The 17,792-nt window shown below is 35.1% G+C and overlaps 1 pseudogene; it reads left to right on the forward strand.

Annotated features, from left to right (window-relative positions):
* Positions 1–1,698: 1,698 nt before the first annotated feature.
* On the forward strand, positions 1,699–12,400 carry LOC137397073 (26S proteasome regulatory subunit 10B-like; annotated as a pseudogene).
* The last annotated feature ends 5,392 nt before the right edge of the window (positions 12,401–17,792 follow it).

A 17,792-nucleotide genomic window follows, 5' to 3' on the forward strand; every position in this document is an offset into this window, starting at 1 on the left:
GTAAAAAGTTATAATAAGGTTGCCACATAGTTGCAGTAAATGAGAGGTCAAAAGCGCCAAACCAAAACCATAGGTATGGATTAGTAGGCAGTGAACTGCTACAATTAAAGGCAAGTTTCCATTGTAATATTTTGTTTCAGGTAGTTTTTCATGGCATGAAAAACGGTTAATTTGTATTTAGGTAATTTATATATGAAATATTACAGTAAGATAAAACTCAGTCACAAAACCATTAGATGTAGTATGTAAAGGTATGATTGTACTAGCCAACTATGAGCTAAATACAGTTCCGATAGATTAATAAATGTCTAACAGCATTACAATCTACAAGCAGTTCAAATTTCAAGTGGCAGCATTATGACTTGGCATAGTTTGCCTCATGGCTAGTGCACACAATATCGCCATACATTTGTATGTCAGCATTATCCTCTCTGCAATTATTCATCGATTATATACACCTTTAAGCTGTGACATCATCAAAGCAATGCAAATAGAACGACAAGGATGATACTTCTCAAACTTTCTTGATGGTTCCCAAACATCCACAACGGCCTAAAGAAAGCGTCAATTACTTTGGCAACAATGATTGGCCATCGAGGAGCGATTGATCCATATTTTCTTTCATGACCGTTGCTGAAGAACTAGTAATTTGTCACCTGACAATAAAATACATTGAGACTCCTAGACTAAATTATATTTGCTGATGTGAATGTGAATGAGTTTGTGATAGTATGATCGTTGTTATTATCAAAGACCACAAGAGTATTGCGTGATTAACACTGACATACAGTGAAATATTGTGAAGTCTTTAGTGTTACTGGGTTGTTTGGTAGAACCATTCATTTCTTTCAAAAGATAAAATGTCTCGATTTCAACTTTTATTTTGTATGAGCTGTTAATACATCCATAAAAAAGAAGAAATGCTACTGACCCATCAAAATGCCTCCCTATTTCAGAACTCCTTCTTTTATCTAATTTTTTTTTAAATCACTTAAACATCCACATCAACTCTTTATGGTCCAAAAGCAATGTTTCACATCCTTGTTTGTGCGGATTTAGGAAAGGTCACTTGTGCGCTAAAGCTGTTTACAAAATGATCTCAGACTTGTTTTGAACTTGAAATTAATATTGAAAATAATAAAATATTTGGTAATATACAACAATACTGCTGATAAGATAATGCATATATTCTTTTTACAATTTTTCCCGGGTAAGAGTCACTCCTGCAAATGATATATCCTGGTATAAACTATTTGTGAACATTTTGATCATAAAATTCGGCGCAACAGTGGGCTATAAAAATATCTTTAGCTGACATAGCAACCTCTAGACAGCTTTGAGTGAGAGTAACATGGTCATAAAATTTAAACTTATTTAAACCTCATTTTTACGCTTTTAATTATTTTTCTGTTTAAAAAAAAAAATGATCCATATAAAGTTACTGTTTTATATTCATAATCTAACACGTTAGAGATAAAGAGCCATAGGCTAAATAACTACGGCTTAAATGACTAGGAGACACAGGACCCCTTTGGATATATAGTGGCTGGAGACAAAGCTGAAGGCCTCTTGTGATCTTGAGTTCACAGTGTTTGATTAGTTGCTCCCCTGAGCAATATAACATTTAAAAAAGCACACAAGTTTTTGGTTACTCAACGCCATGTTTCTCAACAGTGAGAGCACCGGAAACAAACCAACATGGCTGCTGATACAGCAAGAGAAAAAGGTCTAGCAAATTAAAAAAAGGAACACAATGAGACGAAAGACAGACTAAAAGATAATGTGTCATTAACATTGCGGCAATGTTTTTCGGTTATATTTTAAAGTTTACCATCTTTGTCAATTCAGGTGATTATCTTGTAGTAAAAACACTTAAACAGTCCAGTGTCATTCACTTATTTTCTTATTATAATACCTCTGGACATATATGCTCTGAACTATCTTGTTGTATGCTATGGTTTTGAACAGTTATTTTATTCATATTATGTTTATTCATTCGAAGCCGTACCCACCTTCACTTTTTGGTCTTAGAAATTGAATTATCACACTACTATAGTGTGGTAAAACCAGTTTCTAAGATCAAAAAAGTGGAGATGAGTAATAGCAGTTAAGGTTATATTAAATGAGATCAATTTTATATTTACTGATGATGGATGATGGATCTTGCAACGTATTTGTTATTAGCACAGCGTTTAGAATAATGAATATTTATCTGTTAACATTTACCGTTTACAATTCGTTTTGTAAGCGTATTAATAAAGCTGCATTAGTAATAATGGAGGTAATTTTCATTAAAAAGTAAGTCATAAAGTACAAGTGTGCAAATGTAGTGTGATTGTATCAATCGGAAGAATTGGACAGTTCCCTGTTTTAACGATACTACATTTATAGACTGTTTAGACTTACAATTTGTGTAACCGGCCTCATAAGTGAGGCACTTGCTGACTAGTACTTCTTTTCTCGTCTAGTGAGCAAACAGTTAAAAGAGCTCACAAAACAATATGACAAATCTGAAGATGATCTGAAAGCACTGCAAAGCGTCGGGCAGGTATGTGCTTAGTTTCCCAGCAGCCAACAAAGCACCAAAGTTATAATTTAAAGTTGGGTACGTTTGTTATGAAACTTTTCCTTGCATCACAGAACTAAAATACATAAATTTTACTTTTTTAGATTGTTGGTGAGGTCCTCCGACAGCTCACAGAGGACCAATGTAAGTAACCTTTTGATGATCATCTTTACCATTTTGAAGAACACAAGTTTAATAAACGCTATTGCGCTTCGTCAAACGGGAAACTTTAGAAAACTGCGAAGTCACTAACTGTATTTTGAGAGTTCATGTTCCTTACTGTGCACTTTCGTAGCATTCGCCATATAGCTATTTACAGGTGACATGATTTAAAGTTTAACTGATAGTGTACAGAAGAAATTCATTAATTGTAAAATATATAGCATTAAGAACTAGGTGTGACAGTTACATAGGGAATGCATGTCGGGAATGTTAGATGTGGGCATGTAATTTCATGTATATCACTCTTGAGTTTTTGAAGAATAACTTCTAGTTGCTCCCCTTGCTTATGTTAAAGAATTAAGCAATGACAAATGCCAACTATTTCCATCATACATGTATATAATTAGCCAACAATCAACGCAACTGAAAAGCACTAGGCAAAAGTTTTTTGTATTCAAAGCTTCACAGAATTTTCATTAAGATTGCCTAGTCGTGTTTTAAAAGTTGTCTTACAATAAAACGAGTGTTTTATTTTAAGACAAGTCTAGATAAAAACTGTTTTTAACATGATTGCTGTCGGTTCAATATAAAAATTGCTGGTAAGCAGTGATTTAATAGCAACGTATAAGCTTGTTATTACAATTTGGCTTGAACAAATAGCCTGCAGACAGTACTATATATAGAAGTTTCAACAGCTAGAAGTTTTCTCTTCATTAGCTTGAGTTATTCAGAGTCGTGAATGTTCAGTGTATATAAACAGATAATTTGGTGTTTACGGTTTATAAAAACTGCAACTTGTTCTTCATCGGGTTTAAACCAAAGCTAAATTTTTATTTACTTTTGCTCTATTTAGTTAGCTTTATCTCACTGAGCTAGCATTTTGCATTCTGGAATATACAAACAGTTTTGAATTTGCTAGTTCATTTGAGTCTGTTTTAATCATTTCTGCTGTTTTCGTATTCTGGCATAATACTGTTTATTTATAATGAGGAAATTTGCGACATGCTTGTCGAACTTTCAGATCCTTTTAAAAAATTTTGAACTACTAAATTTAACGAATGAGACTTTATAAAGCCAGGAGTTGTCTGTACTTTTTTGAAATGAAAGATGGTATAACTCTAAATTGTAGTTTCACAAGTTGAATAGCAGTTGCTCATAACACATCATCTGTCAGCTTGAAAGACCTTTTTGCTGTACAGGCCACAAGTTCCTTTCCGTTGTAGATACCTACATTTGGTGTAACCAAACGGTGATGAGCGTATTAGTGAGGGCACTACCATAGGGCTGTCAATGCTAAAGTCTATTGATGTTTGTCATTTTTTTGTTTTCCCTTGAAGACTATGATGGGTATTTCACAGTGTAAGATTGTGTATCTTATTGTTGCATTATTAAGTACCAGGCAAGTAGTTGTTCAATACTAGTTGTCTTACACTGATATGTTATAATATTTTATTACTATCATCTATATCATAACATACCAGTCCAGCTGATCCTATAAATAGGTTATGACAGTCTTTTTAAACAGCCACCCAAGTTTGGCATATTCTTTGATTGTTATTTATTCTGTGCACAGCGTGATGCCGTGTGTTTATGTGAAAACAGATCATGCAAAAGCAGAGCATTTTACATAACCTGTTTTTGATAAGGTAGCTCTGTTAGCCTACCTGTGTGCTGTTGAATATTACTGGCAATGATAGGCTTAACCCTTTCACAGGTAAGTTTTAACCTAGCTCTCTTGTTTTTGCTCCTGAGACCTACTGAGTAGCAGCTACCAAGCTTGTTAACTCATAACTGAATGGCCTAATTTCAGTCATAGTGAAGGCGACAAATGGTCCAAGGTACGTCGTGGGCTGCAGAAGGACATTGGATAAGTCAACTTTAAAGCAGGGCACACGTGTTGCACTTGATATGACAACACTCACTATCATGCGGTATGACTCATTCCATGCATCTACATACCTTGTTATCTTTCAGTTGAGCTTCCACCCACCAATAATTTCATTCATTTAACATCATAGAATATGATGAATTCTTTATGTAATTACATGGAGCATTAATACCAATGTGTTATATAAAGCTACGTCATGGGGCTAAATGTTGAAACATTAATTTTACATAAAAACTAAATTAATAACTTAATAAACAGTAAAATCGTGTTTTATTGTCACTTTATCTTGGAAAGATATCAATGAAGTTTAGGCTTGGCTGTGGTTGGCTTGGAGAGAGAGGAGGTAATAAAAGTATAACATCTATTTTGATTATACTTTTCCTCAACACTTTGAAAGTAGGACTATTAACCCTTTCGTTGGCGAGTTTTTTGGGATATTTGAAACTCCCTGGGCAAATTAATTTTTCACAAATCAATTTAAAAAAAATCATTAATAGACTTATGATATTGTATACGTGTATTGTTTTTTATGATACGAGTAAATACAAATAAACATGTTTCAATTCAATTCTTCATATAACTGTTTCTCTAGCTACAGAATTTTTGGAAGCATTTGCCCTTGCAGAAGCCAACGCTGTAGTCTTGGCATCATGTGCTTATTCTTGTTCATCTTGCCTTTGCCTATAGCCGTTGGAGGACGCCATGACAGTCAAATAAAATTGTTGAACTCTGGGAAAATATTCAGAAAGCAGAAACAGAAGCACAAACAAGCTACAAACAAAATTCCTAATTTTATTTGAAGACGTTTTTATTTCGGATTTTTTGTTCGTTTAGTATTGCGAAAACGATCGTTTTTTCTTCTCAAAATGGCTTATTTTTTGTTGGTAACAGAGACCAATCTATTGTAGTTTACTATTGGTAAAAAATTAAACAAAAAAAGGCAATAAGCCTGCCAGAAATCAATCAATAAAAAATGCTGGTGTGGCGACATAATAGTCGCTCTGCCCATTATTGGCAGTCAAAACGACAATAATTTCACTATACCTGCCAAAGGGTTAAGATCAGTAATAATCTTATCCGTCTGATATGTTTTACTCAAAGCTGTTCCTTGTTCATATCTGTCTGATACTTTCATTTAATTGAAAAACCGTTTGGCAAAAGTGTTCATGCAGATGGCATTAATGTCGCTCAGCTCAACGGATAGTGTAAAACATAGTTGACCTTAGCATCACTTCACCCATGTAAGGGTTAAATTTATCTTTCCAAAATTTTGATCACCTAACACTAAGTAGATAAAGTTTAATTAATTATTCACTTTAGTACTTTAATACTTTTTAATTTTGTTTTGCATTTGTACTCATAATTGTAATTCTAACTATCGCCTCAACGTGTCATAATGGTTTGTATTGTTGTGACCATCACAACAATACAATGGTTTCATGCATTGTTGTGATGACAACTCCAGGTACTTGCCGAGGGAGGTAGACCCTCTTGTGTACAGTATGTCTATGGAGGACCCAGGTGATATCAATTACAACCAGGTTGGTGGTCTTGGGGAACAGGTCAGAGAGTTGAGAGAAGTCATTGAGCTCCCACTTATCAACCTTGAGCTCTTCCAGGTATTTCTTTACTATCTATATAGATTTAATACAAAAATATGAATTTTAAATTATAGTGGACCTTTATTAACTTCATAGAAATTTTACAGACATGAAATTATTTTACCAACTTTAAATTGGAACTGTGTTCATTTAACGAAAGACGATGTTTCAATTTCAGCGTTTGCATCTGCAGAGCCCTCTGCTCAGTCAATTAAAAATTACTTTTATCCATAGTTATTTTTCCCAGTTGCTTGTCAATCCATAGATAACATAATTAGTTCAATTTCTCTGTTCTTAGTTGGGGTCGTTCATACCCAATCCTTGTCTTGGAAACCTTCACAAATACTAATTATATTCATCTATTGAGTACGACTCAACTTATCTCTATGTCTTTACTGTCCTTGATAACCGGACTGGCTTATCATTTCTCGGCTTCCATTGTAGAGGGTTGGCATCACCCCACCAAAAGGTGTCCTCCTCTACGGCCCACCTGGAACAGGCAAGACTCTTCTTGCAAGAGCTGTTGCTAGTCAACTGGATGCGAACTTCCTAAAGGTAAGCCAATCATTTTTACAGACTTTAATAATTGACTCAAACTTCCATCCTCGTCCAGCCTTTTCAGGTTGTTGTCATTATTTGCTAACAGAGTGGTGCTTGCATTTGGGTATGATTCTGTCAAGCTGTAAAGGAACAGACCTTGTCTTAATTTTAATTTCAATGCGGTAAAAAGTCTGAATTCACTCAGATGTCCGCGGTATATTTTTTTCTTGTTTTTTTTCTCGAGTTTTGTGTCGGAGATATTACTCGGATTAATTTAGTGACAGGCCATGTACACTTCATTAGTTTTATATGTTTTAGTGCAGTATTTTATTTTGTATGAATCATTGACAAAGCATTAGTGATCTTTTTAAAAACAACCATTTTTTTAAACCACACCTATGATCAGCTTATCACCACTCACCCATGTACTGCGAAACTGCTCGTAGAAAACACAGGCATGTCTCATCATTCCTTTGTTACTTATAGTTTATAAAGATTATTAGCTTCAAACTAAATATCAATTCACAGACAAGTCACTTTGCTTGACCATCCTTTGAAATTCATTCATTTGGCAGGTTGTTTCCAGTGCCATTGTGGACAAGTACATCGGGGAGAGTGCACGGCTCATTAGGGAGATGTTCGCTTTTGCTAGAGACCACCAGCCATGTATTATATTTATGGACGAGATCGATGCCATTGGTGGCAGACGGTTTAGCGAAGGAACCTCAGCAGACAGAGAAATTCAGCGTACTCTCATGGAGGTAATACTTCCTTTCTTTAGCTTGTGATGCCTAAAATTATTTGAGTTTGTTGGTGAATAAATCATCAGCCTGTGTTGCATATCCTACCGGCTAACCTTAGGTGCTTATGTGAGTTTCCTGTCTACCAAGGAACTGTGATTGCTGCTGTGTCATTAAAGATAAACTTTCACAAAATTTTAGTAGATTCTATCAAAAAGTATTGGTATTTTTCTGTCATTGAACATTGTTTTTGATATTTCAGGTCGCCTGACTGCCAATATGTTTGTAGATTAAAATTGGCAAAACTTGGTCGCGGTAAAATATTTCTCTTATATTATCAATACGGTGTTTGTTTGTAGTGTTTTTCTATCACTTGGGTATTATTAGATAATAATTTAGCAGTTTGTGTATAGGAAATGACAAGGAGCTCATCACTAATTAATTTATTCTTTATTTATATAATTGCAAATATAGTTCATAATAGCATTCCGTAGTTCAATTTGTAGAGCCAGTGATGGCACTGTTAAAATGAGTTCATTAGGTTTTAAGCATTGGAAAGAGAGATTTCCTGTACAACCATGTAAAAATGTCATCTATTAGATATTATAACACAGGCTTCCAACGCTTCAAACAAAAGTAGTTTTTAGGCAATTGTTTCATGCCTAGTTTATTTACGATGAGGTGTAAAATATGGCCAATACTTGACCTCTACTACTGACCTCTACTCTCGAAAGTTTCTTCATACGAAATTCTTAAAGGTTGACTAGCAACAAAATTCACATTACAGTTATTTAATATCAAAAGATTCACCATATCTTACTCTGTTGTGTTTTAGGTGCAAAATATGTGAAAAATGTGTATACAAGCTGGTAAAAGCTCAAAAACGAACAGTTAATCGCAGCCACACGAGACCGCCGTAGTTTGGATTCTCTTTCCAAAACGGCTCAAATGTGACGTAGTTGTGAGAGATGGTTTCTGTTTACACTTTCATACAACCTTATTCGTCAAAATATTTTCACAAATATACTTCACGCATTCAATAAAACCATGTCTATTGTTCTTACGGGTCTGTTTTATTGTCATTGTAATGCTGTCACTTTTAGCAGTGATATCTTATAACTTACCATAAAAATTCATTTAATTTTTTAACCTTATCTCGAAGGAGTACATATCATTGTCTGATAATCATGACGAGCCTGTTGGGTCACCTGTGATAATCGAAAAGTGCTGCAAAAACTATTTTCAAAGTACTGGGTCCCATGATCAGATTACGACTTGACGATTCAGATTCAACCAAGCCGAAAGAAAACTGTAAAGTAGCGAGCATCTATATTTGGTACGGGGTCTTCGGTAAAACCCAAAGTGTTTGTCATAAACTAATGCTACGATAAGTTTTATATTGAGCCTTTTATTGGCCTTTCAATTCACGTGAGAACATACGTGACAAGACAATAACCAAATTTCATGGCTACGTCATCAGAATAGAGAGATTCCAATGTCTAGTGGCTTTTCGTGTTTGAGCTTTTAAGAGCTTGTAATCACATTTCCACATATTTGGCACCTACAACACAACAGAGTAAGACATGGTGAATATTTTAATACCAAATAACTGTAATGTGAATTTTATTGCAAGTCAACCTTTAAGGAAAATTTTAAGATACCAAAGGCTTGTTGTGTTTCACCTCATTAGTTTGTCTTGTATTTTGACCCTTGTACTGCCTGTGGATACAATGCACGACACATCACTCGGTTTCATTTGCTAGCGATAGTCAGTAGACGACAAGCGTTTAGTTTTCGTTCGTTTTACAATCTTGAGTTATTATACCTCACAAAAAGGGTAGGACAATTTTAGTTACCAGAAATTTAATTTTGCGTTTTTCTATGATGACAGAGATTTTGTTAAATCGTGGCGATGTAAATAAATGTTTTACTTGCGTTCTAAAAACATTCTGAGCAAAACAAAATTGAGACACAATTACAACACTTACTTCCTATTATTATAGTCATCCCACTTATTGTGGTCTTAGCTTAGTCTTGGCTAAATGGCCAACTCCAAGGGCAAACAAGCCTACCATTGTTAGTTTTTTTTTGTTATTCTCCTGTTCTTCTTCCCATGTATTTGTTTTCCACAAACTAGTAATATAGTAATAGTAAAATAGTAATAATATTCTAATATGTATTTGTTATAGATCTTAATCCTTACATGGATTTACAATTCATACAAAACACATCCAAGTTTGGTGGGATGGCGCGAAACAAATTAAGACATTTTTGCAGTAAAATGGGTTACTTTTCACAAAATTATCTGCGTATTGACCGACAGCTTCCAGAATGAATTGCTTTTGTAAGTAGTGGTTCCTCTGTACAGTAGACACTCCTATCACGTAAATATTATAAGTAAAATACCTAAAATTCCAGGAACGTTTACGTTATAAGAACAGTAAAATGCATGTAAATTGCATAATCCATTTCCAGATCTTTCCAAACTCACCCCTTTGGTTATGGAATAAAAGAAAAAAACCTTACTGAACTTAATTTGTAGGCTGTACCGAAACTGCAGAAAACTTTGTTTGCATCAACATCATTTCTCTTTTTTCTGATCAATCTCACTGGTTTTATAGTCCATGATTGCGGTAAACTTACCACAAGTTGATAGGAACTGCACATTTTCGGCATTCATTTACAACGATTTGCTTATTTTTCTAAACCCAAAGTTTATAATGCAAAGTAAAGCCAATAACAAGTATTTTGTATGTCTACAATAAGGTAAAACAACAGAATACTTTTATTACAAAAAGCAGTTCTTCCTGTCGTCGATTACTATCTAGGGGTCAAGGCTTGGATAAAGATAATTTTCGACGATACTCCAACTCGTGACAATGAAACTGGTAGACAAACGCTGAAACACCTACACTTACCAATCGCCTTTGTATTTATGAACAATTGCGAAGCTATCCTATTCCCCTTTTGTCGACACATTCAATGTTCTTCCTGGCAAATGGCGCAAACAGATTATGCAGCCTTTTTCGACTATCACATGAGACTAACAGGCTCCTTATGTTTATCAGAGTATGATACACACTCATTCGAGCTAAGGTTAAAAAACTAAACAATTTTTTACAGTAGGTTATGAGATATCAGTGCTCACGGTGACAACATTTAAATGTCAAAACAGACGCTCAAGGACAATAGACATGGTTTTATTGAATGCATGAAGTGTATTTGTGAAAATATTTCAACGAATGAAGTTGCATGAAAATGTAAACAGAAGCTATCGTGTTCATCAACATTTCATTTGAGCCGTTTTGGAAAAGGTTTCTAATTTACGGCGTTTTTGTGATGGCTGCGATTAACTCTTCGTTTTTGAGCTTTTAAGAGCTTGTAGTCATATTTCTACATATGTTGCACCTACAGCACAGAAGAGTAAGACATCTTTTGATACCAAATAACTGTAATGTGAATTTTGTTGCAAGTCAACCTTTGAAGAAATTTGATTTCCCCGTGTCACAGTGAAGCTGCAATGGTTAAAGCTGCAAGATAGGAGAGATAACATCATTTTTAGTTTTCCTCTAGCTGGAAGCAGTAATCAGATTATCACACTAACATATGACAGGAATCATTCAAGACGTAAGCTCACGACATAGTCACAAAGCCATATACCAAGATGAACCCTCGATGATATTTGTAATAGAAGCAAGAGGGCAAACACTGCTAAGAGATTTTCGAACTTTCAAATGCCTTGAAACTTCGATCTCATGTTGAAAAAATAAAGATTTTGAAAAGCTTGTAATGCATTAAATATTGGACAGCTTCCATTTAGAGAGAGTTGTGAAATTGAGGCTTTTGACCTGTAGGCTGTTTAATATTGAACTATATTTCCCTTTTTTGTCCACATTTGTACCATCATCAATGCCAGAGTTGCCCTCTCTTAGATCACAGACAAGTCCGAAATTTATTTTGTGTTCAATTCTTCCGGTTCTTGCGTTTTCAATTCTTTCAATAAACTGCTACACCAGCTGTGCATTACTAAAAATTGTTTTCAGGTTTTGGTTTAATATGTATTTCGAAGGTCATACATAGACCATTGTTCTCTGTACAAGACATGCTCACAACACGTCCAAGACATTTAGAACCTTTCATAATAATTAGCAGTTGTTTGCTCTTAATCAGTATTTGTAAACATGATAAGACAACTCTGATTTTACTGTTATGCATTTCTTTGAGCCTGTGTTTATGTATATCATTTCAACCTAGTTTATTAGTCACAGTATTTAGCAGACCTTGCTCATGCTGACAGCCATTGCGCTTATAGGTTTTTGTGATTAAACCTAGTTGATAGTCTAGGGTAGTGTGTTAATTCGTTATCACACAACAACTTGACACCTTATCTGTGTAGTCTCGCTACTACTAGGGATTTGTCTGTTTTTAGATTGGGAAGCTGTTGTCAAACTCTCAGATGACTTCAATGGGGCTGATTTGAGGAATGTTTGTACAGAGGCTGGTAGGTTAAGCCGCTATTTTTGCTTGCTATGTTTGGTTACCTATATATTACGTTTTGTGTTGTTAGTTTACTTTTGTATATAGTCTGTCCAAATTCTCTTCGTTTTCTGTTTACCTATGCGCATGTCATGGTTAATATTCTATTCTAGGCATATTCGCCATCCGAGGAGAAAGAGATTATGTGATAGATGAAGACTTTATGAAAGCTGTGAGAAAGGTTGCTGAAAACAAGAAGCTAGAGTCCAAACTAGACTATAAGCCAGTATAGGAAGTTGTTTCCTCGTGTAGTCTATTACGGTTTTTCCGAACATGAATATATTATGTACATTGTACTGCTCTTATCATTGCCTAATAATATATTATTGTACTGATCAATTTGTTTCGCATGCTAACTACATCTAGCTTGCAATCATGGGTCAAAGTTTGGCCACCCGCATCGTTTCATCGTTCTGTTGTGGGTCTCAACGACTTCAAAAAAGAACTGGTGAAATTTTTTCTAATTCATTTTTTGTATGTTCACTTAATTATAACTCTAAATTTGAAGATAGCGTTAGACTTGCAACATTAAAATCAGTTGTTTACCATTTGCATTGCCCAAAATATACTTGACTTTTAATAATCTACAACACTCGGATGCGTGGCCTACATCTCATGTCCAGTGTCGAATGTTTCTCCAGTGCACATGCAACATGGCTTATTGAGCACCACTATGTAAAGTATGTCATAGATAAATCACAAAGAAATATATAGTTACTGAAGATGGTGAAATGCTTAAGGCTACTTGCCAACTGACAGCCCAATGCACACTGGGCCTTTTTGTTTTGGAATTATTTGGTTAAAAGTTGGCTTGCAACAAAATTCACATTACAGTTATTTGGTATCAAAAGACTCACCATGTCTTACTCTGTTGTGTTGTAGGTGCCAAATGTGTGGAAATGTGATTACAACCTCTTAAAAGCTCAAAAACGAAAAGCCGCCGTAGAGTGGAATATATTTATTTATCTGACAATGTCATTACAGTTTGGTTATCGTCTTGTCACGTGATGTTCTCACGTGAATTGAAAGGCCAATAAAAAGCTCAATATAAAACTTATCGCAGCACTAGTTTATGACAAACACTTCGGGTTTTACCGAAGACCCCCGTATCAAATATAGATGCTCGCTACTTTACAGTTTTCTTTCGGCATTATTCAATCGTCAAGTCGTAATCTCATCACGAGACCCAATACTTCGTAAATAATTTTTGCAGCACTTTTCGATTATCACAGGTAACCAACAGGCTTGTCATGATTATCAGACTGATATGTACTCCTTCGAGCTAAGGTTAAAAAGTTTAACGATATTTTACGGTGAGTCATAAGATATCAGTACTAAAAGTGACAGCATTACGATGACGATAAAACAGACGCGTAAAAACAATAGACGTGGTTTTATTGAATGTGTGAAGTATATTTGTGAAAATATTTTGACGAATGAGGTTGCATAAAAGTGTAAACAGAAACCATCCTGTAACAACTACGTCCCATTTGAGCAGTTTTGGAAAGCGAATCCAAACTACGGCGGTCTCGTGTGGCTGCGATTAACTGTTCGTTTTTTAGCTTTTAACAGCTTTTAATCACATTCCCATATATTTGGCACCTACAACACAACAGAGTAAGACATGGTGAATCTTATGATACCAAATAACTGTAATGTGAATTTTGTCGCAAGTCAACCTTAAAGTTTTGATTTTAGTCTCATTAACAAAAAGGAAACAGGTCGTCTTGTTAAGTTTGTATTTTTCTAATAATTAATTAGGCCTTAAATGGACACCAAGTATTTTATGATAAATTAGGAATTGACAAAGTGTTTGATTTTATACATGGTCCATGGTACAGTTTTTTGTAAAAATCTTGTTATATGTGCATATACACTCGCGCTACAGACAGTACTGTTTCGGCTATTTGAGCCTCATCAGTGCAGTTCAGTGCATATACATTTATAACTGTATATGCGTATGTGTACTGTATATATTTACACACTGCATATATACATATTATATTAATGTTTATATTTTTAAACATGTATACGCGTTTACATCTATATATATACTTGTGTATATGTGTATACATGTTAAAATGGCTGCATGTGCTCTCATTTTATTGGGGAGCGGTCCCAATTGCCGCTGTGGGTAAAAAATGTTGCTGAATCCTGTCATGGTTAAAGCATAATGTAATGGTTAAGTACTTAATCGGGTTCGATAAAGTATAATAGTGATATTGAAACTGCATGGTAGGTCATGGATAGGCAACTCCTCATCTGTATGATGACGGCTGAGGCATTGTAGCACTATTGTTTGGATTAGAGTTTGAGACTCATCACTGTTGATTTGATGCATATAAAGAGTAAACAGAATGCATAGTGGGGAATTCCAAGTACTGCCTTCTCTCAGCACACTAAACACATAGTGCCCTTGCCCTCCCTTGCGCTGTGACTTGTCCTCTCTCAGATCAATCACAGACAATTCCAAATTTTGTTGACTTTCATATGACAAGTGAATACTGAGCTTTCCAATGGATGTCGTAAAGTTTCATAATAACAAACAGCCCTTCTTCACCAGCATCGTGTGTTGTGTAGTAAAACCTGGCGTCAAGGTGGCCCGTTCATCCACACTGACATTTTTTACCGCAGAAGATATTAGCTCCTTCTCGTTTATCTGGGTGTGTATGTGCGTGTGTGCGCGCGTGTGTGTGTGTGTGCATGCATGTGTGCAACTGTATATGCATGTGTGCAAAGGTGTGTGTGTACACAAAATTACACACACGCCCATGTGCATTAGTGTGTGTGCGTGAGCGTGTGTGTGCGCGTATGTGTTCGAGTGTTCAAGTGTGTGTGTGTGTGCGCGCACACATGCACACCCTAATACATGTGCACATGTGAGCAAAAGTGTGTGTGCGTGTGCACATGCGTGCGGGTGTGCATGTGCAAACAAGGGCTAATGTGTGTGTGTGCATAAGCACATATGCATGGGAATGTGTGTGGGTGTGTGTGTGCGTGTGCATGCATGCATGTGTGTATGTGTGCATGATTGTGTGATCACGCGTGTGCTGTATGCGCTAGTGCATTTGTGCAATTGTACATGTGTGCGTGCGTGTGTGTGCGTGCGTGTGTGCGTGTGTGTACGTGTGTGCGTATGTGTGTGTTTGATATAACTATTTAGGAGAATTAGAACAAACAACATAAAAAAGATATAGCTTCAATATTGAGAAAATGAGAAAAATGATTGAAAGCCTGATTCATTAGTTTTTCTGTGATTAAATCTCTCATGACACCACTCATGGTCATTTGTGACATAGGTCCGTGATTGTCTGATCATACATATGTCAATGTACTAGCCGTAAAACCACAGCCTGTGCCATTAGTAGGAAAAGACATCTGGGAAAAGTTACATTAATTGAAGATACTGCTACAGTAGATGAGGGAATATTCTAAAATAAAGCCATTTGATTTTGTCAGCAAAGCCAGCCAGTCGTTACCAAAGTGTATTCCGCCCTTTGTTGGTCAAACGTGTTCTCTTTAATAATTTCACGTTTTATGCCTGCCGCTGCAATATTTTCATTTTATGGATTTGAATTTTTTTTGTGTATTTTCAAACCGGTAAAAAGACTCGTGCAAAAATCCCTGATAATCCCAATTTTTTAAATCTCTAGTTATCATTTATTAATCTGTTATACCAACACACTGGATGCTAACAATAGTTGTGTAATTTGCTGGTAAAGCGTGTTATCAGCTGCTAAAAGGTTTGGTCAGCAACTTGACTCAACAATGCTGATGGTCCATTGCGTGTAATGCATATCTCTACTACTATGTGTTAGATTAACAATTTTATAGTAAAACCCAATAATAGCATAGCAGCAAATCTATTTATATAGTTTATTATAGAAACTGAACAAAGTGATAAGTTGAAAGATCATCAAATGTTCTAAAATTAGAAACACCAAAGTGTGACAGGTAGGCAACTGAAAATGTATATGTTAATTTTGTTCTGTTGCCTGTTACAAAGTATTCATCTCAATATTACAAAATATCTCATACAGCTCTTATTTCTAGATTTTTTGACTTAGGGTCATTGTACACTAATTAAATAAAAAGTTCATGGAGTAGGTAAACTCTTTTAGAAGTGTGCTCTCTATGGTAATGAGATATTGCTGGGTTAAAATACATTATACGCTCATCTATGTTTGGTTTAAAGCGCTTTGTGTCATCTTTCTGGTTTCCACACTTGTCTGGGCTATCCATAACACCCATCATTGTCTTTGCAACTGCTACAACGCTTGAAGTTTCAGCATATCCAAAAGTTGTCAAGAAGAACTTTTTGCAGACAACTCTTATAAATTTTTCGTCGTCCATCAAGCAATCAATGTTGTTATCCTAAAATAGCCATATCAAATTTTACTCTTGTTATAGCTAAAAAGTAAAAGAGACATAAATTAAAACCGAGGTACGCCCAAAGATAAATCCCTTATTACTTTTTACCTATTTCAAATAATGTGACTATAACACTAACTTTTGCAGCAAACATAAAATATACCTTTGGATTTGAATAGAACGGCTAAAAACTGTCTCAAGGAAAACATTTCAAGGTTTCCTAAAGTATTATATGATCACATCATAAATTTTTTATTACTCACTGTGTTATCATCTCAACATTGAACTAGACAGTGTATGAATTATTTCCTTTCCAGAGAACTAACACTATAGTATTGCAAATAATTTTTGATGCGCTGTATTTGATTTATAAATTTAATGCAGTTATTAGAGAAGCTACAAGGTTCAAACATTGGATATTCTGTGCGCTCATGAGGAAGATTTTTGTCTAGTGTGCTTGTTTTTTTATGATTCGCATCTGCGTTGAAGTCTCCTAAGAAGTCTGCATATCTATGTCAACTCGCTTTGCCATATTTACTTTTGAATGTAACTTGGTAAGTGTACTACTGATAGTTTTATATATTTGAGTGCAGCTCATAGGTCCATGGACTTTTTTGTGAGACGTTAAATGCTAGACTTATGCTGTACCCACAATGGACCATTCGTATTGGGGAGACATAATGTTGACAAACCTATTCGCAGCTGATAACCTCTTTTACCAACAAATTACACTGCTATTGTTAACATTCAGTGTGATGGTATAACAGGTTAACAAAGAATTACTAGAGATTAAGAAAAATGGCTTCTCAGAAGTTTTCATACCAGTTAGGTTACAGGTTGAAAAATACACCTACAAATTTCAAAGCCATAAAATGAAAATCTTGCATTGGCAAGTATAAAATGTGAAATTATGAGAGATAACACATTACACCAAGAATGGGCATTATAAGTATTTTGATCTCTTTTTCTGAAAGTCTTCTATTTAAACTATCTCTAAGACTCGATTACATCAAAAGACAAAATTAATACATTGTAGAGATTTGAAACTCACATGCTTAACAACCTAAGCAATTCAGAACTCCAATGGTAATTTTGAGAAAAATGTCGTACCATAATCTTTGTAGTATTTAGAGTTACAGCATTCAAGCATGCATTGGTTTAACTGCATCAATGAATACACAGAACCAAAATAGACATAAGATAATGCTTAGGGTTCAGTTTGTACCTTGTGCCAAAACTAACCAGACAATGAAACCTGTGACCCAATTTACTTTATCCAGGGTTCAAAAAGAGTCAGAAGGGATTAGAGGTCATAAAAGAGCACAGTGCAGACAATGATTTGTTTCACACAAAAATATATAGTGGTGATTTTGATGTATTTGTACAAT

The sequence above is a fragment of the Watersipora subatra genome, chromosome 5, assembly GCF_963576615.1.
Source record: "Watersipora subatra chromosome 5, tzWatSuba1.1, whole genome shotgun sequence".
NCBI lineage: Eukaryota > Metazoa > Bryozoa > Gymnolaemata > Cheilostomatida > Watersiporidae > Watersipora > Watersipora subatra.